The following is a 26,027-nucleotide window of genomic DNA, read 5'->3' as shown; positions in this document are numbered from 1 at the left end:
GCCACAGACTGGTGTCCGTGGCCCGTTAGGAGCCAGGCTGCACAGCAGGAGGTGAGCATCAAGCAAGCGAGTGAAGCTTCATCTGTGTTTTCAGCTGCTCCCCATGGCTCACATCACCACCTGGGCTCCGCCTCCTGTCACATAAGCAGTGGTATTGGATTCTCATAGAAGCCCGAACCCTATTGTGAACTGCACACGTGAGGGATCAAGGTTGTGCACTCCTTACGAAAATCTAATGCCTGATGATCTGTCACTGACTCCCATGAATCCCAGATGCGACCATCTAGTTGCAGGAAAACAAGCTCAGGGCTCCCACTGATTCTATATTATGGTGAGTTGTATAATTATTTCACTATATACTGCAATGTAATAATAATGGAAATAAAGTGCACAATAAATGTAATATGCTTGAATCATCCTGAAATCATCCCCTTCTCTGGTCCATGGAAAAACCGTCTCCTGTGATTCTGGTCCCTGGTACCAACAAGGCTGGAGAACCACTGCTGTAGTTTACAGTCCCTGCCCACTGAAGCCTTTCTCATGGTGTTTCCCATCTCTATTATGCACACAGCCATCCACTGTGTCAGGCAAGCTCAAGTGTGAAGTCATGATTTTCTCTTCTCCATCCTATGGCTCCCACCTGCAGGCAGCCCTCACATCCTCTCAGCTTTCACTACAACTCCTATTCCATCTCTCCTTCCACCAACTTCTACTTCCAACATCATCCCCCTAACCCAAGACCATTCCTCTCTCCTGGATGCTACCCCTATGCCATCCTACAATTTCCTATTATGTGCAAGGAACACCCAGGCATTTTTATTAAGCAGGCTAAGATGCTCAAACTCCATGATTAAAATGCTCAGTGGAAGTAGCAACTATAATTTTTTAAGAAGTAACAATTAGCACAGAAAATAAGTTTGGTCTCAAATATTCCTACCAAAATATACCTTCATGGCAATCGGGAGAAGGAAGAGGGTGGTAAATGTCAATTCATGAGAAAGGAAGGGTCTGGAGGCACAAATCAAAGGTGACCTAAGTAGGCAGGAAGTGTCACTGTAAACGCTGAATATCTTGCATTATACACCAGCATAAATTTGGCCGTTTAAAATGTAAAAATGGGCCAGGCGCCATGGCTTATGCCTGTAATCCCAGCACTTTGGGAGGCTGAGGTGTGCGGATCACTCGAGGTCAGGAATTCGAGCCAGCCTGGCCAACATGGTGAAACCCCATCTCTACTAAAAATACAAAAATTAGCTGGTGTGGTGCTGCGCACCTGTAATCCCAGCTACTCAGGAGGCTGAGGTAGGAGAATCACTTAAAGCTGGGAGGCGGAGGTTGCAGTGAGCTGAGATCACGCCACTGCACTCTAGTCTGGAAGAAAGAATGAGGCTCCATCTCAAAAAATAAAAATAAAATGTAAAAATGATGTATTTTCCTACTAAACTCTTCAAGGAAAAAAAACCACCTCTTCATGGAGATCGACCAGAATAAATTATTCTATGGTTTGGGAATACCTTTACCATGTCAATGGGGTGCTAATGGTATACACATTCTGGTTTGGAATGCACAAGTCTACATGACAAAGTAGAACACAACCTCAAGAAAGCAGATTATCCGATAGCATTCAAAGTGAAACATAGTGATGTTAATTGACTCTTCAACTAGATAGATATGCCACATAATGGAAATGACTGAAAGTGGTTTTCTCCCAATCAGGTTATAATCCATGAGGGAATCTTTATGGATGTGCTGTGTTTATAGTGGATGAAAGGAATTAATTTAGAAAGAAATCTGTCTCATGTTCTCTTTTTTAAATATGAATTCACCAAGTTTTTTTTTTTTTTTTTTTTTTTTTTTTTTTTTTGAGCAATGATTAAACCAAACTAGTTTGAGTCACAATTTGGTTAACTATTTTCCTTCTGTTGGCTATTTCTTCTGGTTTCCTTTTGTTCTTTTTTTTTTCTTTCATTTGATGGTGGAGGGAGAGGTGGTGTGCAGTTACACATCAGTTAGGTCTATGACTGCCATTTCATTGCAGAATGAGTCCTTGGGTTATGGGTAAAATTTCATGCCATTTTGTTATTGCAATGGCGCAATCTCAGCTCACTACAACCTCCGCCTTCCAGGTTCAAGCAATTCTCCTGCCTCAGCGTCCCAAGTAGCTGGGATTACAGTCACCCGCCATCATGCCTGGCTAATTTTTTTTTTTTTTCGTATTTTTGTAGAGGCAGGGTTTCACCATGTTGGCCAGGTTGGTCTCGAACTCCTGACCTCAGGTGATCTGCCTGCGTTGGCCTCCCAAAGTGCTGGGATTACAGGTGTGAGCCACTGCACCTGGCCGCATTGATGGTGTTTTGAAATGTGTTTGTTCTTAAATTATGTTTCCTGTCCTTTGGTCTTATTCGCAGTTTAATAATAACTGATTAGGTCTATGACATTCCCCAGGAACCTTAAGCTTTAATAATCTGTTTCATTAAGAAATTAGTCATCTGCAGGAAATTTATTGACACTTATCTCATTCTTCCTCTTGCTCTTGGTAAGAGACACCTTTGGTTTTCAAAGACAAATGAGAAAAGATCTTTATGTATCACCAGAGCCTTGAGCTAGTGTTGCAGATACAGCTTTCTCCCTGCCTGGCTGGTTTCCGCCATCTTTCTTTCTCTAGCAACGGGTGCACAATGAGGTGTGACACAGCGCCCCCCAGATGATCCACCAAAAGCAGCACACAATGCTGCAGGCCTCCCAACCACCTAGCAAGTAGAAAAGTTCAAGGTGCTGGAAGTGTCCCAGTCTAGGCAGATTCTAAAATTCTGAACATAAATCCTTTCGCATTTCCATAGAATTCTTTCATCTCCATGTAGGGCTCTAATGAGCCCCAGAAACTGTAAAACTCTCATAATCAAATGCAATTGAAGCATCATAAAATGAAAAGTCTGGGAATTATGTGTACGTTGCCATGACTTAACTCATTATTCTCATTTCCTTAATAAAATAGATTTTAAAATAGTTCTCTATTATTTATAGCAAAATGCAAAATTATAAAATTTTTGATTCAAATAATTACATAGGTAAGCTCAACAAAAGCAATTCTGAACTGTACAAAACCATACAACATAAAGTTAGCAAACATTTCTAATCCTTGATTTCTATTTTTCTTATGATGGTGAGCCTTGCATTCATAATGCTAGATTGAATATTAGTGCTACATCCAACTAATGTAACCATGACACTACAAAATACACACAAGCAATGCACATGACTGAAATCCTGTCAGATTATTCAAGTGACAATAGAAAAGAATATTGCAAGGTTAATTTCTAATATTGAAGATTTGTATGCATACATAAAGTACCAAATGAAATAGATTTTCAGAATGAAATTTCCTAAAATGATTAAAGTAAAATGTGAAACCTCACAGTTTATACAAGACAAGAAACATTTGGCTGCAAATCGTTTTATAATTTTGCTAATTAAAAATTATCCCATTTTCACTTTGGATTCATTATAACAGAAACAGGAATAACCTTGCCATGCCAGAAACACAAGCAAATGGTTAAAGTTCTACTCTCAAAAAAATCTTTAAAAGTTGGCAAAACATTCATTAGGCTACAAATCAAAACCCGTCTGTCCTTGACATCTCTTTAATGTCTTCCAGATTCCACATCTTCTTTTTTAATCACTCGCTGAATCACTCAAAAATTAAAATATGTTAAAATACCACCCATCTTGGACCTGTAGAAAAGCCCTCTGATAGAATACAACCTTCAGCCCCCTACATGAGCCATGGATCTGTAATACTACCGTCTGATTTATGTAAAGTATTCATTATATTTCACAATGAGAAAAAAAAAAAATTCCCAGAATCATGCCTTCATCAATAAATCTGCTACATGTGAAGAATGTAAATAAATACTAAAAAGGGGCCCCCATGAACTCTCTCTTGTGAAGTTTGCCAAGTAGAAATGGGTACCACTATGAGTAAAAATAAAAATCATTTTCAAGCTTCCAAGGTGTTACTAACAAAATATGCTTAAAAAAAGAAGAATGAGAGTGGCAAGGAGGTTGACTGATGAACAAGTATTTCTCCGCAAAGCTAATGAAGGCAATGTTTACAGCCTGCACTTATTTATTTATGCTTCTCTTCCCTGAGCCCTCCATGCGCCATGGGAGTCAGTATGCATTAATGGCACTGAAAACCAGAGAACCTTCCAACTGCAAGTTACAGTAGTCGCTGTGTCAGTGGAAACAATGAATCACAGACATTCAACCTGGGATGAGTTGTGGCAGCACCTTACATGTGTCACCAATGTGTCGTGTGACATGGCTGTTGCCATGGTGAGGCACCATGTTCAGGAAATGTGTTAAGTCTCATAGAAGGCACCCAGCCATCCCTCAAGATACCCATGCCCAGTAACATTGTGATTGGCTTCCTCTCTGAGAATCTTGTTGAAAGGAAGGGGGTGGGAAAGTCACTTGGAGAAAGCTGAAAGAAAATGAAGTACACCATCCCCAGTGTTGTGTGTGTGGGCTCTGGCACATTGAGAATAGCAGGATCTTTAACTCAAAATTAGCTTGAATAATTTCAATGAAATAAAAGCAGACTATCCCAAAAGGGGGAGGGGGTAATTTTAACATCACTTGCACAATTTATATGCATTAAAACAAAGGATAGGGCTGGGCATGGTGGCTCACACCTGTAATCCCAGCACCTTGGGAGTCCGAGGCGGGTGGATCACCTGAGGTCAGGAGTTCAAGACCAGCCTGACCAACATGTTGAAACTCCATCTCTACTAAAAATACACAAATTAGCCGGGCGTGGTGGCAGACGCCTATAATCCCAGCTACTCAGGAGGCTGAGGCAGCAGAATCACCTGAACCCAGGAGGTGGAGGTTGCAATGAGCTGAGATCACGCCATCGTGCTCCAGCCTGGCCAACAAGAGCGAAACATTGTCTCCAAAAAAAAAAACAAAAGAAAAAGAAAGAAAGAAAAAGGATAAAGCAAAAGAGACCATAAACCACATCATTTCTTGGGTAGACAGAACAGAAAAATTATAAGGATTAAGGACCTGTGAACAACTAATCTTGGTTATGTTTACCAAAAAATCCTCCTCTTGAGCTTTTCTAACTGAAGTCTCCAACTTTACCCTACCACTGCTTTCATCATCTGGAAAGAGAAAAAAAAAAACAGGAACAGGCCAGGCGTGGTGGCTCAACTTTGGAAGGATTAGGCAGGCAGATCCATGAGGTCAGGAGTTTGAGACCAGCCTGACCAATATGCTGAAACCCTGTCTCTACTAAAAATACAAAAATCAGCTGGTGTGGTGCCGCATACCTGGAATCCCAGCTACTCAGGAGGCTAACGCAGAAGAATTGCTTGAACCCGGGAGGCAGAAGTTGCAGTAAGAGAAGATCGCGCCACTGAACTCTAGCCTGGGCGACAAAGCGAGACTGTCTCAAACAAACAAACAAAAAACAAGAAACCCCAAAACAAAAGAGGAACGGACTCATGATCATGAGGCTTAAATGATCTACTGCAAGCAAAGGCTTGAGCCGAGTGTCTGGCACACAGTATGCTGCTACTGCAGGCACTAGAACTGGAGTTACCACCTTTACTTCCACACAGTTACCTGGCTTGAAATGAGGAAAAGCCTATTCCAGCATACTAAAGTTTCAAGAGACAATTTGTAATTCTTTATGTACCAACTTCTTAGACTTAGAATTTAGGAAGTAGGTTAAGAACAGTCACAACGTTTCGTTTCCAAATGATGGAGATAGTTTTGTCAAAAAGAAGCACCCTTAAGTGAATTATATATAAATGTGGACATATCAATAAAATATATCTCTATGACTATGGGTGCTGTGGGAAACAATCCAGATGATCACAGGGCAATCAAAATTGAAGCAAAAGAGGAACAGCTGAAGGAGCAAGAGACTTTTAACCTGGAGCAAGCTCAAGAAGATCTGCTAATTCTCCTCAAATCTTTCATAGGTTGTCATGTAGAAGAGATGGGTTTTGTAGAATCCCAAGGTACCAAACCAGAGTGAGAAGCCCGTGTATGGTAGATTTGAGTCCAGTGTAAGAAAGAACTTTCTAGCCCTAACAGCTGGCCACACATATAATGGTCTTTCCAAAGGACAGAAATTTACCATCTCTCAGGTTGTTGAAATGCAGTGTGGAAGTTCATGTAGTGGTAATCAGGCCTCAAAGACTGAGGCACAAGGTATAAGGAGGGCAGGCACTATGCTTCATTCTTTTTTTGAGCACAGAATATGTAAGTCTTTGAATGTGTATGACGCATACCACTACAATACATTGATAGATACACATACATATATACACAAAAAAGTTCACATCCTAGAGAAATGAGGGCAAATTTGCTGTAATGATCACAAACCAAACATTTTATTTAGGGTAACCTTACGGGCTAACAGCTGGCTGTAATTTACAAAAATTTACTATGTGCTAACTCTTTTCTAATGATTTATGTGTGTTAACTCATTTAAATCCCACAATCACCTATGAGTTAGGTACTATTGTTTTAAAGGTGAGGAAACTGAGGCACAGAGACATGTGCCCTACCCAAGATTATACTGTTAGTAGGTGGCAGAACCAGGATTCAAACCCAAATTGTCTGGCCAACATCCTGTGTGCATATCACCACATGTAGATGTTGATTACATATCAAAGGTTCTACATCTTAACTTGGATCCTGGAATACATTTATTTTTCACTTAACAAAAAAGATAATTTACAAAGCTTTCAGCACAACTCTACCTTTGTTATCTCCTCTCTCCCACTTCCTACCTTTTATATTACAATGGACATTTATGTGAAATCATGATATCTGCATCTTAAGCAGTCATCTTTTCTGAATGTTTATTCTCCAACCCCAAAAACAATATTTTGGTTCATAAATTCTGGCTTGGTGACAATCAGAAACTTTTTCTCTTTCATATTCAAGTCAGTTTTATCACGATACTTGATAAAAGAAATATTCCTCTAGATTATTCTTACCTTTCTTGAGAAACATCCATTTCATTTCGACTTCTTAGTGGGGCTTCCACCATCCCTTATTCTAAAGGCTCCTTGAGAATAATGCCCACAAACCTTCTTCGCACACTTTCTCTCACTCGATGCTATTTTCTACCCAGGCCTCCGTTTTATGAAAATGCCCCACTCCACAAATTCACTCTTCCCCATGTTTCCCCTGCCCTGACTTCCTCCACCTGTTTATGACACAACACATTAAAATCTCCAGCAAACAGAGGAGGGAGGATTTGAAGCATCTTCTATCCAGAGTGTTCACATGCACATCTGATCATTCTTGTCCTCCAGAGATTTATTTAGACTCAATCAGCTGACACGCATATGTCGCCTGCTCTCTACTCTTCCCTCATGATAAATTAAGGAACATTTAGAAGAAAAGTTCCTACTTCTAACCCTTCAATACCACCTCTAAGGGTTTTGCTGCACACAGGTACCACTTGCACAATAATCTTTATAGTTTTCCTTAAGCTTATCAAATTTTTATTAACGTTATAATAAGCAATATCATCTGAGAAGCCAGATTTGAAGTGCTAAGTCTACTTTTTGCTACAAATTTAATATATAACACATATTAAAAATAATACATAACCTTTTTTTTTGAGACATAGTGAGTCTTGCTCAGTCGCCAAGGCTGGAGTGCAATGGCGCGGTCTCAGCTCACTGAAACCTCTGCCTCCTGGGTTTAAGCAATTCTCCTGCCTCAGCAGTAACGGGGATTACAGTTAGGGTAACTGGGATTACCAAGGAACTGGGATTACAGGTGTGCGCCACCACGCCCAGCGAATTTTTTATTTTTAGTAGAGAGGGGGTTTCACCATGTTGGCCAGGCTGGTCTCGAACTCCTGACCTCAGGTGATCCACCCACCTTGGCCTCCCAAAGTGCTGGGATTACAGGCATCTGACACCACACCTGGCCTAATCACACATAACTCAATTTTTTTTTTTTTTAATGTTCATTTCTATCTTGCGGAAAATTCATCTTAAATTCCTCCACTAGTGAGATATACAACACATTTTAACAACACTGGTTAGGAAGAGATTATAGTTCTTATGTCACTTTTTTTTTTTTTTTTTTTTTTTTTAGACCAACGTCTGGCTCTGTCACCCAGGCTTGATGGAGTACAGTGGCATGATCTCACCTCATGGCAAACTCCACCTCCAGGATTCAAACAATCCCCTCACCTCAGCCTCCCAAGTAGCTGGCACTACAGGTGCAAGTCACCACATCTGGCAAATTTTTTTTTATCTATCTTTTGTAGAGATGGGGTCTCCCTATGTTGCCCAGGCTGATCTCGACCTCCTGAGCTCAAGCAATCCACCCATCTGGTCTCCCAAAGTGCTGGGATTACAGGTGTGAGCCACCATGCCCAGCCTTACGTCACTTTTCAAAGTCTACTTTTCCTCTTTGACTTGTCTTCCCTTTTTCTTTTCACTCTTCACCTTGAACCTCACTTTTATATCTAGATATATTTTTGTCTTTTATTAAGTAAAGGAAGGGCTTCACTAAATTGTACTCTAAATCAATAAATAATTATGCAGAACAGCCTGTCTCAAGATAAGCATTAAATAAAAACTGATGACATTATTATTTCATCAGAAACCAAAGAGCAAGTGAGCAAGCAGAAACACCAGAGAGCGGGAACAAAGGGCTGATCCTCGCCACTGCTTCCCAATCTTCTTCCAGACTGGGGCTTGGCAAACTATAGGCGCATGGGCCACATCCAATCTGCCACCAGTGAGCTAAGAATAGTTTTTACTCTTAAAGGACTGGGGGAAAATGAAAATCCTACTACTACTTAGTGACACATGAAAATTATGTGAAATTCCAATTTCAGCGTCTGTAAATAAATCGTACTGGAACACAGCCACACCCCTTCATTTACACACCATCCGTGGCTGCTTAGAAGGGACAAAGGTAAACAGTTGCAACAGACCAGGTGGCTTGCAAAGCCTAAAATGTTTACTATCCAGCTCCTTACAGAAAAGATTCGCTGATCCCTGTTATAGGCAGAAATTAGACTGAGCCTCCCACCATCACACACATACACAAACTTTTTTTTAATTATAAAAGTTTTCCTAAAAACACAGTAGTAAAAAAAATAAAAATAAAATAAAAATTTTAAAAAAGAACAGAAGGAACCTACCCCCACATTAGGACCACCATTAAAAGCTCATTTTCTGTAACCGGGGCACAGACTAGAAGCACAGACACCCACTGACTGGCCTCATTTTCCACCAGCCCGAGTTTTGGTTCCCCTAATATCTCATGCAATTCTGCAGAATATTAACCATCCTGCATAAACTATCCTGATACCTCTTTAAAGCAGCAACATTATTAACAATTAAAAAGCTGCCGCCACACATACACAATAACTTTCTTATATTTTAATATGCATATCCATAGTCTGATTATAACAGCGTGGAGAGATTGACAGGAAATGACTGAGTGTAATGGCTCCAAAGGAGACGCTACATTGATCAGTAAATAATACACGTTCCTTGAAACTGTCTAACTGCATATTTACACTTGTCAACTCTCATACACTTCGATGACAGAATTCTTTTTCAAACATCTAAGTAAAAACTCTAATACTTATTTTTAAAATGCTTTTAATAATTACAAAAAGCACACTTCTAGGATATGTAAGGTTTAAATTTTACCCACCAAATAGTGCCACCTGGAGCATTCATTGCTACATCCTCAATATTCTCGATTTTATCAGAAAATGGGCAAATGTCTCAAAAAGGTTCCAATACAGTTGCAAGCAGCATATATCTAACATTTGCAAGGTGTCAAGCACTGTATTAAGGACTTTTCACAGCCAATAGTGTGGATGACACCACTGTCCCCATTTGGCAGAAGAGAAAACTGAGGCTGGGAAGGAGATGTGACATGGCCGGGGTTACGGTATTATTGAGTCCTGGGGCCAGGACCTGAGGCTATCCACTCAACTGCAGAGATGACACTCTCTCCCTAACTAGTCTAAGGGCTTGTGTCTCAGCGTGGACCTGGAAGTCTGTATTTAATGCGCTTCCCAGGCAGTGCTGAGATGAAACTCTGAAAAACAAAAAACGTGGAGGTAAAGAAGAAAATCTGACAGGCCCTAAATTCAGGTCTCCTCTACAGCCCTCCAAATACTGCCCACAGGAAGATTAGAGATAAAAATCTGTAACACATGTATTATAGCCCTTGGCATGTCACACATGCTCAATTATGACAACTACTATCATTTTATAAGTTAGTTGGGGAGTGCTGGTATGTCAGGTTAAAGACACTGTATCTGTATTGTCCAGTAAATTACTCCTGGACAAAATGAGCTGATGAGGTCAGCATCTCCTTGCCCTAAGAACCCATATCAATTAAATTACACTGGTAGCTGAGGGCCAGCAGGGGTGGGGTAGAGGACAGGGGTGCAGAGGCCTAGTTCTATCCTGCCTGTGATTGGTTTATCAACCACTAGACTAGATAGTGAGCTAGATAAGCCTTCATCTGCCCAACACCCCTTTTATACAATAAAAGTGGTCAAAAATATTTAAAAGTAGAGAAAATTGTGTAACAAACCCCCTTATATCCATCATTTAGATTCTAGATTTATCAAGCTTCTGCCCTAACATTTTTTCTTATTTTCTGAAGATTCATAAAGGAACTTGCAACTGACACGTCATTTCACTCTTAGATAATTCAATATGCAATTTTTTAAAATAGGGAGAATAAAGTTCCCTTAATAATAACTGAGGCTGGAAGCGATGGCTCACACTTGTAATCCCAGCACTTTGGGAGGCCAAGGTGGGTGGATTACCTGAGGTCAGGAGTTCAAGACCAGCCTGGCCAACATGGTGAAACCCAGTCTGTACTAAAAATACAAAAATTAGCCAGGTGTGGTGGCATGCACCTTTAATCCCAGCTACTAGGGAGGCTGAGGCAGGAGAATCACTTGAACCTGGGAGGCAGAGGTTGCAGTGAGCCAAGATCATACCACATACCACTCACTCCAGCTTGGGCAACAGAGAGACTCCATCAAAAAAATAAAATAAAAAGAACTACAGAAAGAATGCAGTGTTGAATCCAGTGACACGACTCTGGGGAGATTTTTCAACTGAGGAAAAAGCCAGGAGGTGAGGAATATTTTGGAGAAAATTTTTGGAAGAAGCCATTCCCTTTTACATTCCTGGCTCTATAAAAATATTGCAGATGAAGCTGCTGTTTTAAATAAGTCAGATTCCATCTCTTTCACAAAGACAAGTATAAACTACAAAATCTTCTCTGCCTAAATCAAAAAGACCTTAAAGAACCACAGAATCTATCCAAAGATGAGGAAGTAGCATGTCTTCAGGGTTAAGACAAAGGCTTTGAAATTGGCCCAACTTGGAAGAAAACCCTCTTCTCACTCTTGCTATGCGATTCTGAGCAGGTGACTTATGCACTAACCTTCTCTCTTCTCAACATTAAAACCAGAATAATATCTAGAACACAGAGATGTTGTTAAGGTTCAATAAGATAACCAAGGTGATACTTGAACCAACATAGGAAAAGTAAGTGCCTAAAGAATAGCTCTCTAATTATTTGTTATAAATATTACTAAAATCTCATCGAATACAGAAGGGATAAAAAGATTTTATCTCATGAGCCTATTCCAATCAATTGGTTGGTGCTACATAGAGTATCTGTAGGGAAAAATCCAAAAGCCACCATCAGAACAGGCCTGCTGTTGTGGGGGCCTGCTGATTTTGTCATCCTCAATCAAAGTCAACCGTATCATCCTATTATTACAGGCCAAAAGGGTAACAATTCACGTGTTCACCACAATCACTTTCCCGAACTCTGCTTTTCATGACCAAAAGAAATAATAATATGCAACACATTGAAATAAAATTAAAATGTACATTAGCTAAATGATAGCTTAAATGTACTAATTGCTTATTTTTCTTGAAGACAGAATAAAATGATGGCAATTCGCAACAGGCAGCTCAGCAGCCTGCATATAAACTGAATGGAAATTTCCTTGTCTTCGCTTCTGTGCATTACTTGAACCAACTTAACAGAAAACAGAATATTTTCAAAAACAACATGCAATGGAGTTTAAGTTCCTAGAATTTTACATCATGGAAGATATCATTTGAAATGTAATAGCTAAATGCCTTCCTCCCGGGTACAGCCTGCTTTGGTGTATTGATAAAAACTAAGATTAATATGCAAAAGGAAAATGTAAGAAACTTGCCCTGCACCGGTCAGCACCCGGCATGTATGTGCCTCTCCCTATGAGAAAGCAACTGCACCCGGAGAGTCAAAGTCTGGGTTTGGCTCTCACATCACCACTTCCTTGCTATGTTAGAGCCTCAGTTGATAGGTAAAAAGAGAGCGACATAGACTCATTCTTGTCTTTTCCAAAGTTACAGAAGTTGAAGAAAAAAAAAAAAAACCCCACTACAAAACTATAACATTTCACAGACATAACACAAAAACCAGTTGAAGGGTAGAAAATAAACTACCTAACAAGTCAATGTGGTGCACACATACTGCCCAGGCTGGTCTCACACTCCTGGCCTCAAGCAATCCTCCCACCTTGGCTTCCCAAAGTGTTGGGATTACGGGCGTGAGCCACAGTACCCAGCCCAGATTCTTTCATTAATATGTGAAATATGGACTGCTTAAAAACTGTCTGCCAGATATTAGGGTAAGTATTGGGTATACAAAGACAAACTGCAAAGATCACTCAAAAGCCACGGCCTTATACCTTATACACTGCATTGGCCGTACTCACGTAAATGGTGACTCTGTAAGCTTGCCTACAATAATTTAGGTGGAATAATTCTGAGGCCACATCCACACTCGGTAAAGGACAGAATATGATCAATTCAATGATGTCTGCCAGGGCACGGGATGGGCACAGAAAAGGGGAACTATAAAATCGAAAGTGTGTCAAGAATGTTTGCCACTTCTAATTTAGCCAAAAGGTTTGATGTTTTGTGTAGGTATCATGTGAATAAAAGTCTGCCCAATACATTAGAAGTTTATGGTGAATTTGTATGTCCAGAAAAATGTGTGTATAATCCCATAAGGGGCTTAGAGAGGAATGGAAAATACCTGCAATATAAATGCAGATTACCTTTATTACGAAGTTGGATCATAGTCTCATTCCTAGACTAATTTCCTATATCATAAAACCTATATTCAATTTTATAAATAGCATACACCAAGAATCATAAATTCAGTTAATGCAGAAATTTAACAGATTTTTTTTTTAATAAAAGTGAGAAAAGGCTGTTTTAGAGAAATATCTGAGAGGACAGAAAGGGTTCTTTCTTTGAAGATATGTTTTTTCCCTCTGACTCTACCTCCTTAGGGACCTAACCAGAGAAGAAATAAATTTCACAGCTAATATATATGAAGTAACATGTTTAACATTATCCAATGAATTTACATCTATCTACACCATATAAATTTATCTCACATAAACTGTCACCTCCAACAGAATTCATTAAAACAATGTTATAGCTTCTGAATTAAATGCAATCTTCTAATTGGAATTTAATCTTAAAATAGGGGTTGGGGGTTTTATTTTTTAATTGACAAATGGAATAATTCATTAGTTTGTCTTACAGTTCTGTCTGAAGAACTTAAAAGTAAATTTGACACAGGGATGGGCTGGCTACTGCTGTGTGATACTAGGGAACCGGGGTGGGGGTTTGGAGGTTCTTTCATCATCTGCTGAACACCTCCTGCTGCTTATGGGCAGGAAGGGATGGACACTGTCTCACCATCCTGAATTACCGCATTACTAATATATTCCATTACCTCCACGTAAATGTCATGTTAATTTCTGATCTTCATCAAGCCAGACAATGGTTTCCACCTTGGCCCCTAGCCAGTTAGCTATGTGGAAAATATTTAGCCAATTACATTACTTGTATTGGGTTAGGAACTGGAGAGAAAGGCAAAATAAACGCATCGAAAATACTTCACAGATAAAATGTAAGTTGACACTGTCTTCGCATGCGGGAGCCTGAGTGATACAATCTGATAGGCAGCTGCCAGCACTCATAACTGCTTATTAAATCTAGACTGTCTTTATGGTGTGAGTGAAGATCTGTATTTTTACCAATATTAGGTTCATTGTGTTATGAAAGAGACCAAAATACTTAAGATCATTCGCTCCAGCTTATAAAACATATTATGTAGTTTATTAAATTGTTAAAATTACTTTTCAAAGTCAAAATTCCAGAGACTGGAAGTTTAAGTACAACATAGTGGGCTGGCCCTCTGACAGGCTGCAGCATACAGCAGACCAGAAAGGAACCCTATCAGCTGGCTCTCCTGGCCCAAGGTACCTGCTAGCTGCACATACCTTCTGGAAGCTGTGCCACCGCTGCCCCACCCCAAAACCGGTCACAGAAAGTCCATATTCTCGAGTTTTATTCTAAAAAGAAAGGAACTCCCAGCCAATAAGTAGCCCTTCACCAAGTCTTCGGTGAGAAGGATGCATCTGCCCATGTTTTTATCTCTTCCTAGTAAGTCGAAAGGTAGCAATTTCACCATGAGAGAGATCAAAAGAGGAAGGCTGGGCAAATAAGGGAAAACAATTGTGAGCAAATCACACACAATGTTGCACGACATTTATGTCTTTTCACCAGATCTACGAGCAAGGGAAAACTTATTGGTAGAGAAGATGTAATGACAGAGCAGAGACGGACGAACAAACCGACACATTTGCCATCTCTAGTCAGCCCTTCTCAAAACAACTCTATGCAAATACAAATCGCTATGATCACATTTATTAATAACACTGCAGCTAACTGCCGATTAAATATGCAGCAGGCATTGCCAGTCTTCACTCTGGAAATCCCGTGATGTGCATCCTATAGGTACCAGTGTCAACTAAAGCTTCACACCAGGAAACAGGAGCCAACTCTGACTCCTTCCTGGTGAACGGTGGCATTAAAGAGCCACAGCACAAAGAGAGATGTGAAGTGCTCAGCCCTTCTTTCGCTGTCTCCTGCCTCTAAGTTAATTTATTATGCAAGCATGGTTATCGCCAGCATCAATTGAGTACATTAACCATCTTCTGACCTTAAAAAATTGGCCATAATGATCTATTTGTGGAAACCTTTTATTTCATGGTTTCATTTCCTTGTGTTTGAGTGAGGCAATTTGTTGTTCTGGTTGCCTACCTCTGTGACTCTGACCCTGGTCTACCAGGAGGACACTTACCATGAAACACTTCACTCAGAATTAGCGTTTATTTCAAGCCTAAAGACTCCAAATTATCAGCTGCAACAATTAATTGGTGCTTCTTTTGGTTATTTAATAAACTGTAAAGTTCTAAAAGGCACAGGACTGTGAATAAATGTTTGACAATGGAATGACTATCAGTTGCATAATGCATGGAAGGCCAGTCATTGCAGCACAGAGGGAGACAGTGAGTCTTCTGAGCAAGCCTTGGAAATGCACCTTGAGAAAAAAATGGGGCCAGGGACAGTGCCTCACGCCTGTAATCACAGCACTTTGGAAGGCTGAGGCGGACGGATCACCTGAGGTCAGGAGTTCGAGACCAGCCTGGCCAACATAATTAAACCCTGTCTCTACTAAAAAATACAAAAATTAGCTTGGTGTGATGGTGGGCACCTGCAATCCCAGCTACTCAGGAGGCTGAGGGAGGAGAATCGCTTGCAGTGAGCTGAGATTGTGTCATTGCACTCCAGCCTGGGTGACAAGAACAAAACTCTCTCTAAAAAAAAAAAAAAAAAAATGGAAGGAGAATAGAAAATCAGAACATGTGGTCCAGCTCATAGGATACCTCTACCTTCTACTAAAAAATACAGAGAAGGGAAGTTTTTTTAAGCCTGACAAATACTAAGAATTTCCTTATTTAGAAAAAACCTAGTATTCCACTAGGCCTAAAAGTACATTTTTTCAAAACAGATATCATTTTCATTAGAGTTCTTCAGATGGATTTTTCAAATAATGGGCCAAACCCAATTGAAATTAATGAATAAAATGAGCCTCGTCTTCAACAAATTCATTCATGTGGTTTTGTTCAATTTCATACATCAATTTTATAACAGTGAGATTGAGTCAGACTCTCTCAATACCAAAGACAGAGATGACACGTAACCAAAAACCTGAGTTTGTTGTTATTTCAATACCTTCAGAATTCTAACAACTTTGATGAATTCTCATGTGTATATGAAACAGACCAAGGCTTTCTTGTCAACTCTACCTGAATTCCTAAAGGTACGATTTTTCTTTATTATTATTATTATTATTATTATTTTGAGACTGAGCCTCACTTTGTCACTGAGGCTGGAGTGCAGTGGCACGATCTCCACTCACTGCAACCTCTACCTCCTGGGTTCAAGGAATTCTTCCGTCTCAGCCTCTCAAGTAGCTGGGCCAACAGGCACCCGCCACCACACTCAGGTAATTTTTGTATTTTTAGGACAGACAAGGTTGCACCATATTGGTCAGGCTGGTCTTGAACTCCTGACCTTAGGTGATCTACCTGCCACGGCCCTCAAAGTGCTGCGGTGACAGGCGTGAGCAACCGCACCGGGCCAAGATACAAATTTTCTTAGCATGTGCTGCCTGTTCACTAATCTACAGACCATCCACAAAAGTCTATCATACATGCATAGCAATGGAAAACCTCAGGAGTTCACAGGTGAGGAAACCACACAACTTGCCCAAGGCCACCCAGTAAAAAGATCAAAGATCACCAACAACTCTAAAATTTCATGACTCCATTAACCATTTCTTTTCACTGTGAAAAGAATTTCACTGTGAAAAGAATTCCTTGCCTGTGTGTTACTGTTTACTATTTGCCTTATTTCTTGCCACTGACAGAAGTAATACTGTAGGGAAGATAGGAGACTGGATTTTTTTCTCTCTCTCTCTAGCTCCAGCAGAACCAGTACAAGTTATCAGTTAACAAACTGACAGGAAGTGCCTTTTCGAGCCAATAGTTCTTTGAAAATCATCTGGTCGCTAATATTTGAGCCAGATGCTTCACCATGAACACAGTTTCTCTGGACAATAAAACTAACGTATTTTTTAATGTACAAAATGGGAAGGATTTGTCAAAATGACCTCTAGCTATAAAATCTTTACAAATCTGGCCCAAATAATTGAAAGCATAACAATGTCTTAGACACATCATCAGAGGAGGTTTACAAAGCTAAATGGGCAGGATGTCTTAATCTTTGTAATTGAAATAAGCTAGAAAGAACCACTGAATCATGACCAAACAGCTATGATCCAGTCCAGACCAGCCCCAGGGACTTAGCCATCCCACCTAGACTCATGGACTTAAGCTGTCCCATTTGTAAACTGAGGTGTTTAAATAGATAATTTATAGGACCTCAGTAACACTGATAGACTAGGATCTTCTAACCTACATGCTTTGTTTTAGATATAGAAAATCAGGCCTGGCATGGTGGCTTACACCTGTAATCCGAGCATTTTGGGAGGCTAAGACAGGCAGATCACCTGAGGTCAGGAGTTTGAGACCAGCCTGGCCAATGTAGTGAAACCCTGTCTCTACTAAAAATACAAAAATCAGCTGGGCACGGCGACAGGCGCCTATAATCCCAACTACTCAGGAGGCTGAGGCAGAAGAATTGCTTGAACCTGGGGAGGCGGAGGTTGCAGTGAGCCGGGATCGTACCACTGCACTCCAGCCTAGACAACAAGAAAAAAAAAAAAAAAAAGAAAAAAAAATCAAAGAAGAGAGAGACTAATTTGCCCCATGCCAGGTTACTATTAAGCCTCCCAACTCCCAATACAGTGCCCTTTCTGCTTCACTACCCTTCTCTCCATTATTTACAATTTGCTTCCAATATTACTGCACTAAGACAGAAAAAGATGAGTTTATGCCAATGGGTCTTACCATTAAATGCCATTCAATACAAACCCTGCAATGATATGGTTCTCCATAAAACTGACCTCATTCAATGACAAGGCTACCACAAATGATGTCAGAGTTGTCACCCAAAATGCCTAGCCTCAACCAATCATTGTCTGGTAACAACAAGTCACAGTGTTCATTACTACAGGGGAGTCACTGATTGATGAGGAACAGGATAGATGGAAAACACACAGAGAAAAATATCATCATGTCCCTTCTAACCTCCCCCTAAAAAGGCAATGAATAACCCAATAAGGTTTCTATACAATAGAAAAAAAAATCCCAGAAGTCTTTCAAAAAATCTTTGAAAATCCCAAGTTTCCAATCCTTTGGCTTTCTCAAAAGTCCTGATCATACAAAAAGTTTGGGATGGGACTCTCTCAAGGAAAAAATTAGACTCAAATTTTCCCTAAAACTCAAGATGAAAAAATTATTGTCTTATTTCATGGTGGCTCATGTTATCACCAAGTTGTAATGAGACCAAAAAAGCAATTACTCATTCAATGTTGCACATGACCCAAAACTGACATAGTCCACTCTTCAGAATATGATTAAAACAAAGAAGCAAGCAGAGAAAGTTCTCCTATGTCCTATTATGCCTTTTATAAATCCTCAGATCACTGTAGGAATTATCTGAAAAGATTACACCAGAAAACAATGACGGAGTTTGTCCCTTCTTTCAAGATGAGAAGCTCTCATCCTGGGTGGGCAACTGTCTTGAAGGACTTTTTGTCTTGTGAATTTTCAGATGAATAATCACAAACATTCATTCACTCACCCTTTTGGCTAGCAGGCATCACATCCATCCGTTCATGGCTGACAGAGAAGGGATCAAAGCCCTCACCATTGCCGAAATGTTTTGTTCGGAAACTGGAATTGTCAACAAAAGCTTCTGGGACACTGCAACACAAAAATATTTTTTTACACATAACTAAGATGTAACTTCTAAAACCACCACTTCCTTACACTTGAAAACAGCAAGACATAGATTCTTGAGGTAGGGGAAAACACCGTTCAAGCCAGGGTATGTCAATACATCAAGTGTGATGCTGTCAAATATGAACCGGAAATACCGTTTTGAAAGATACATTTACTAATCATTTCAACACATACACCAAAAAGTTGTTATTTATTATGGGCTTTGTACCAAGTATTTTAAATATTTTAGCATATGAAAATATCACTTCCCATTATCAAGTGTTCAGGTAACAATAAACTGTTTTAACTAAAATATTACACAGATAAATGTACCATTCCCTATTAAGTTGTGATCTTTATCGAAGAACAAAAAAAGTAAACAAAAAAATTAAATAGTTTTAAATTATTTTAGAAATACTAATAGTAATAATGAACGTTAAAACTAGTAGGAAAGGTAATCATCATTCTTTTTTTCTCCAAAATAATTGTTTTATTCTAAAAATGATTATGGATTACATAAAGAGCAATACTCATGGAGATGTTTCCATCAAGAAAGCACGTACTGTGCGATGGTCAGGGCTCAAAAGTTGAGAGGCCTGAGTTCTAGACCCAGTATGGTCTTCAATCACTAGTGTGGCCCCAGGACAGTCATTTATCATCTCCAGATTCCAGTCTCTTCACCTGTAGGGTCAGGGCATTAACCAATGCTCTTCAAGTTCCTTCCACCTCTAAGCTTCTCTCTTTTTGAAAGAAGTATATTTCTTCTAACTACTTTAAACTACTAACTTCTCCTTTAAGTGTACTGATTAAATAGAGGTTTTTGGGTTTTATTTTGTTTTTATCATGATTCACTCTTATGCTGACCTGCCATTAACACTGAAGATGTTCTGTGACCAGAGAGTTTTTCAAGCGCTTAGAATGCTAACCCCGGCACCAGTACCTAACCCTATTGAGCCAGCACCCCCGGTGGCCGGCAGCATCCCCTGGGTGCCCAGAAAAGGCTTCCATTCTTCTCCAACAAGCATAGCTCTAAGTCCTGTAGAAATCTGTCCAGATGTCTTCTAGATTGATGCTTCTCAAACTTCTGTGCATAAGCATCTTTTGGAGAGCATTTCAAAATACAGATTCCTGGGAACCATCCCCGAAGGCTCTGATTCACTAGATCTGGAGTGAGCCTGAGATTCCGCATTTCTAGAAAACTACCAGGAGATGCTGATACTACCAATCATGGACCACATTTCGAGTCGAATGGCAAAGTCCTGTTCTCCAAGCGTCCAAGCAGCTTTGAGATCCAAGAAGTACTTCCAAGGCTCAGACATGCTCCCTAAAGCCATGAGGTCTATGTCATACAGCAAAAAAAGGAAAAAAAAAAAAAGAAAAGAAAAGGGCTGAAGTTGTTTACCATCTTTAGGATAAAATTTGAATTTCCTTCCATGGGCTGAGGGCCCTACATAATCTGGTCACTTCCTACTTCTCTGACCCTACCTTAACTACCAACCCAATCCCAAACAATAACCAATGTAGATACAGTGGCCTTCCTTTTGTTTCAAGCAAGGCAAGTGTCTTCCCGTCTCAGGGCTGGTGCACTTGCTACCTCAGCTTCCTGAGACGCCATGAGCCCATTCCTTACACAGCTGGCCCTTTCTCAGTACTGGATCTTAGGGACAAAGGCCACTTCAAAAAGCTTGTCTTGCCTACCTACTTAAGTTAGGTTCCAAGTTACTCCCAATCATATCATCCCATGTGCTTACTTCAGAGCTTTTGCCATGATCTATTTACTCACTTGTCTTCCCCACTAGAATGTAAGCTCAATCAGATAAAAGAACTTATTTTTGTTCATCGCAATATTCCAAAATTTCAGAAAAAAGCCCGGCTCATAGCAGGTACTCCATACCTATCTTTTGAGTAAGTAAATGAATCAACAACTGAAAGAAATAACTTTTCGGCACTCTCTAAAAATATAATTGCCATTTGTTGAAAACTCATTGTGTACTGGGTATTAAGTCTTTTACAACTGTTATTTCATTCTATTCTTACAACAAAGTTCTCAGCAGATATTATTAAACTCAATATGCAGGTAAGACAACTGAGGCACAGGAAGTTTTAGTAGCTGACTCGACTCTATAAAGCTTGTGTTCATGGGAACTCTATATTTTCCAGCCAATACCCTAATACAAAAGTCCTGAGTTTTTGTGATATACCCTTCTGACTCAGGCTTGCTCAAGTGAATTTTGGCATTACCTGACCATACTGGTACTACCAATCATGGGCCACATTTTGGAACAGGCAGGTAATGCAAATGAGCAAAGGAGGCCAGGTGTAAGGTAACAGGGAGAGGGAAGGAACGTAGCAAACTGAGAAATCCTCACTTTATCAGCTTCAAGGGGGAAGCCATTGGACTTCCCCCTCCAATTACTGCCACATGGGAACATACCCTCAAGAGCCTCAAGAGCTTTCAATTCTACAAATAAAGGAAGTAATCTAGATTTCTGTTTAGTAAAATTTCAGAATCTTTCAAAGATGGCAGCTAACTTTTTAAATAAGTTATATTTAAACAAAACAAACAAGTTGCAATCCCTGTAGCAAAGGATGGATGAGGTCACTCACTGTCTCCAGTTTGAGGATTCCAGGGTGATTCAGATGCACAGAGAAGCAGTACAGGTGACACAGAAAAGCACCAGTAGGTGTCTGGGCAGATAAGAGCTTTCCAGAAGAATTCATTATCTTGAGGTTTTGGAAGGAATTGGAAAATTGGGTGGAAAACGCATTTCACAGGTCAGAATATCATACTCGAAGGCTTGGGGGTGGGGAGTAGGCAAGTCAACAGCAAAGATAGCCATGAGGAGAGAGCTAGTGGAGTTTTCCTGTGGGAGTTTCGTTTTCATTCGGACTGGAGGAGTAGCAGCTTTCTAGCTAATACATAAATCGGTTAAACAATACGCTATGTGGCTGGATGCGGTGGCTCACGCCTGTAATCCTAGCACTTTGGGAGGCCGAGGTCAGGAGATTGAGACCACACTGGTCAACATGGTGAAACCCCATCTCTACTAAAAATACAAAAATCAGCTGGGTGTGGTGACGCCAGCTTAGTACTAGGGAGGCTGAGGCAGGAGAATCGCTTGAACCAGGGAGTCGGAAGTTGCAGTGAGCCGAGATTGCGCCACTGCATTACAGCCTGGTGACAGAGCAAGACTCTGTCAAAAAAAAAAAAAAAAATGCTCTATGTGTATGGTTATTAGTGCTGTCTTATTGACTTCTAATATTTTAAAGTAACCAGGCATATCTAAAAATAAAGGGTGAATCACCAATGTGGCGTGTGCAAGTGTGTGTGTGGAAGTGTGTGCGTGTGTGTGCGTGTTAAGAATTAAACAGTCATAGGATTGAATTCCATCTTCACGGAACCCCATAGCTAACTAAAATACTTCACTGTTCTGAACTCTAGACAAAAAAAAAAAAAAAAAATACAGCAATTGAAAATTTTAAAAATACCAGAAGATAGATACCCAAATAAATTATCCTTTCCACAGTGCAGAGGCAAAAACAAAAAAGAAAAGAAAAAAATGACAGAAACCCCCACCTGCCTACGTAGAATTGTCTAACTAGAAAAACTATCTTTTAAAGCTGAGGGTAAAATAGAAGTTTTTTCAAACAAACAGAAGTTTATCACTTCTCTTGAAGGACATTCTAAAAGACTTATTTCAGACCAAAAAGAAACAATTTCCCGGAGAAAGTTTTTTGATTTAAGAAGGGAGGGAATTGTGAACTTATGAATTAAAGTGAAAAGTAAATGCACTAATAAACAATGCGCAAGTCTCAAACACTTTCAAAAAATGTAGCAGTACCCCCACTTGCTTTGTACCCCAGCTCACATATTTACACTGTAGCAATATCAATCACCAAGGCCATGGACTGCAAATGTGAGTGTGCAGGGGGGGCACCAGCCAGAAGCCCAAGTTCCTGCCCTCCATAGTCCAGAGATTCTTAAACAAGTTCCAGGAATCTGCTGTTCTACCAGATACCCCAGGTAACTCTGATAAAGATCTGAAGAACACTGCACTGCTCTCTGACTACTTTAGGGGAAGGAATTATTCAGTGAACCCCCAGGGGCTCATCCCTGGGAGGCTCCAGCTGAGAACACTATCAAACCTTTGTTATTTTCCACTTCACTACAGCCCCAGAAGTACCTTGGCCCAGGAGGTCAGCAGTAACCCTGCCTCAACTCTGCTAATCAAGAGCTGCAATAAATTAAAAGCCCATTAAAATATTTTAGCGAAAGCCTAGAAGTGCTGAAACATTAATTGTGCCATATTCAATCTGTTTTCCTAGAGATCTGAAAAGCCAGATTACCATCTTGGGGGTCATTAGAAAGAATGAAGCTTTCTCCCTATTCGATTTACATATTTAAAAATGCATGCGTTCTGGCAGTGGCTACTAAGTCCTTTCCAATGCTTTTCAAGTCCTGTGGCTACTCCAAATGCCACAGTCTAGCCATGGAGAGAGAAGCGTGGAATGCCATCGGGGCCTGCTTTGTTTTTGTAAAGCAAAGGAACCCAAATCCCAGGGCCTGTGGTTGCAAAACAGCTCCAGGAAAACAGGTAGAGGCAGCAACAAAACAACAAGTGATGTTTTCTTGTTTTGGTCTCCCCTGTTTATTTTTCCCTGAAGCAATCCCTGCTCAGTACAAAAGTCTGCAGGGAGCTGGAAAGAGCAGCTGTGGTTCCCTGAGGCCGGGACCTAGCAATCAAGTTGTTTACCAAACACTGCCAGGCACCAGGAAAACAACAACAGCACAGACAGCATTTGCATCTATTTTTCAAAAACAACCTCCAAAAGTCTGCCCTGGAACTTGCCTGCATAGCTGAGAGAAGAGCTTAAAAATTAAAGGAATGAACTGTACTGGGTATTGGCCTCCATGGCCTAAATGTAATCAAGTATTCCATTTCTACTGAAGAATGTCTATCCTAAAAAGAGAGGATTGAAGAACTGCAGAATTTCAAGCAGTGGATTGATATGGACAACGTGCTCATCACGGGCATTTCTGAGCATGCCAACAAAAGCCCTCTCAGTAAACTGACATCATATGCTAAGCCTCCAGCAACTCACAGACATCTTGACCAAGCACCAGAATCTCCAGGGGGGTTTGTGAAACACAGATTGCTGGGCCTCTCCTCCAGTTTTGCATTCTGTAGGTCCAAGATGGGGCCTGAGAATTTCCAGCAAGTTCCCAAGTGATACTGTTGCTACTGCTCCGGGCACCATCCTTTGAGAACCAGTGCTTTAAAGCTAGATGCTCTACACCCACCCTGAAGATCTAGGAAGGAATCCATTTCCCACCTTGACCTCTCCCCCAGGTTACTGGTGGAGTTATGGCAGTTACCTCGCATAGCTGTTTCCAGAACAAAATGCACTGGATGGTTTCCATCTGCTTCTCCAGAGGCTCCACCCACTATCCCCCACCCAGCTCTGTGTCCTGGAAGGTTGCTCTCTGTCCAGCCAGCCAATGGGAGTTCTCATCTCAGGAGGCCAGAGAAGATGGGGTATTCATTTCTCTGGTTCTGAGTCTCTCTTTGACCAGTGGCAACCCTGCCAGGCAGCTCTCTCCACACAACTTCTCTCTCTGGGTTCTTTCAGCCCTCCTCTGCCTCCCTCCCCTGGTCCACTCAAGGCCTAGGAGAATTAAAAGCCATCTATTTCAATCAAAGACGCTGATACAAAAGTCAAATTCAATGTGTTGCCCACGGGATCTCCCTTGGTTTGAGAATGCTAAATGGCAATTTTATACACACACATAATATACGTATGTATATATACACACGTATAAACATACACAAGTGTACATATGTACATAGGAACATACAGGCACACAGATATATACATCTTCATTGCTGTATGTTTTTAAACGCAGCTAAATCAGATTGGCCAGAAAACCTGGGAGTCCCCTGGCCAGGGCCACCTCATGGAGTTTTGCATGGATGTTTCCGTGGGTCCCACGTGCCACAGCAAGAGTTAGCCCGCTCTGTCTAATCTGTTACACAACCTTATAAAAAGTGCATTTGTGAGAGCTTCAATCCTTCTCTAATTTACAAACTTAGTTTCCTTTGTTGCAAATGGCACCGAAATAGAAAGGGAACAGAAGTGGGTGGAGCGGGCTCCGTCACCAACTCCTGTGAATAACTTTTTGACAATGCTGAACCCAGTTCAAAAAAGCACATCAGCTGCAAAAAAAGGTATGTGTTTGTCAGCTCATAAATAAAATGCCAATCCACCTCGATTCATAGGCTAGGAAAAGAAGAACAAATAACACTTCTGTTTTTAAAATAATAATAATCACTCAAACATACCCTAAATAAGCATCTGTCTTTAGCACTAGGTTCTAATACAGTTGTGGTAAAAACGGTCACCAGATTTAACCAAATGCTTCACTACACCAACCTCCATGATTTGGGCAAGCCCATTTAACTGACTTTGTTTCAGTGAAGTTCCCTAAAACTAACCAATCACTATTCCTTTTATTAATCTTCCACTAGTAAGATTTCTTTCAACTCACCAGGGGACTTACTGGTATCTATGTTCAAAAACAAATTTTTAAGTAAACCCGCTGGATTAATTAGAACACATGGGGAATTACGTAAGTGCTTTTGTAGCTCTGAGGCTCAACCTGAAACCCTTTTTGGTTTATTTATTTATTGCTCTCTTTTTCACTAACAATCTCCTGAATATTCCGCTTGAAACTCGCAGGCTAGTGAGATTTTTTCCTGTGGCATCTGTCTGCTCCATTCCCCCTTCTATGTCCAAACCCTGCTGTAGAGAACAACTGACCTAACTGTTCACTTCCCCTCTTCCGGGATGAGACAGACCATCATCCTGCCCCCTTCAGAACACTCCAGAATCTCCCTTCTGTGTTGAAGAAACTCCACTCCTCCTTTCCCTGGGCCTTAGTGCTCACCTCTCTCCACCACCTTCCACTACCATCATCTGGATGAATGGAGAGACTTGCCTTTTACCCTTTTTTCTACCCTTAAAGACGTCTCCTCTCTCCTTTTCCAGAAGCCACTAGTTCCACATCTCTCAACTTCAGGCAAATAAAAAAGAAAGAGTTGGCCTCTCTTCAATTCCTGTTACAGCCAACTTGTTCCTCTGCCAACAGCCCACCTCGCCT

The 26,027-nt window shown here is 40.5% G+C and overlaps 1 protein-coding gene across 6 annotated transcripts in view; it reads right to left on the bottom strand.

Moving 5' to 3' along the window:
- Positions 1-26,027, bottom strand: part of FOXP1 (forkhead box P1) — a 631,582-nt gene that overhangs the window by 521,625 nt on the left and 83,930 nt on the right. For all 6 annotated transcript variants that reach the window (XM_031935180.1, XM_023200113.1, XM_031935179.1 and 3 more), the window contains one exon: positions 18,729-18,850. The gene's annotated coding sequence lies outside the window, so the exon portion shown is untranslated. The remainder of the gene's footprint in view (positions 1-18,728; positions 18,851-26,027) is intronic.

The sequence above is a fragment of the Piliocolobus tephrosceles genome, chromosome 2 (assembly GCF_002776525.5).
Source record: "Piliocolobus tephrosceles isolate RC106 chromosome 2, ASM277652v3, whole genome shotgun sequence".
NCBI lineage: Eukaryota > Metazoa > Chordata > Mammalia > Primates > Cercopithecidae > Piliocolobus > Piliocolobus tephrosceles.
Note: the sequence above shows the minus strand (reverse complement) of the source record. Positions and strands in the feature narration are given on the sequence as shown.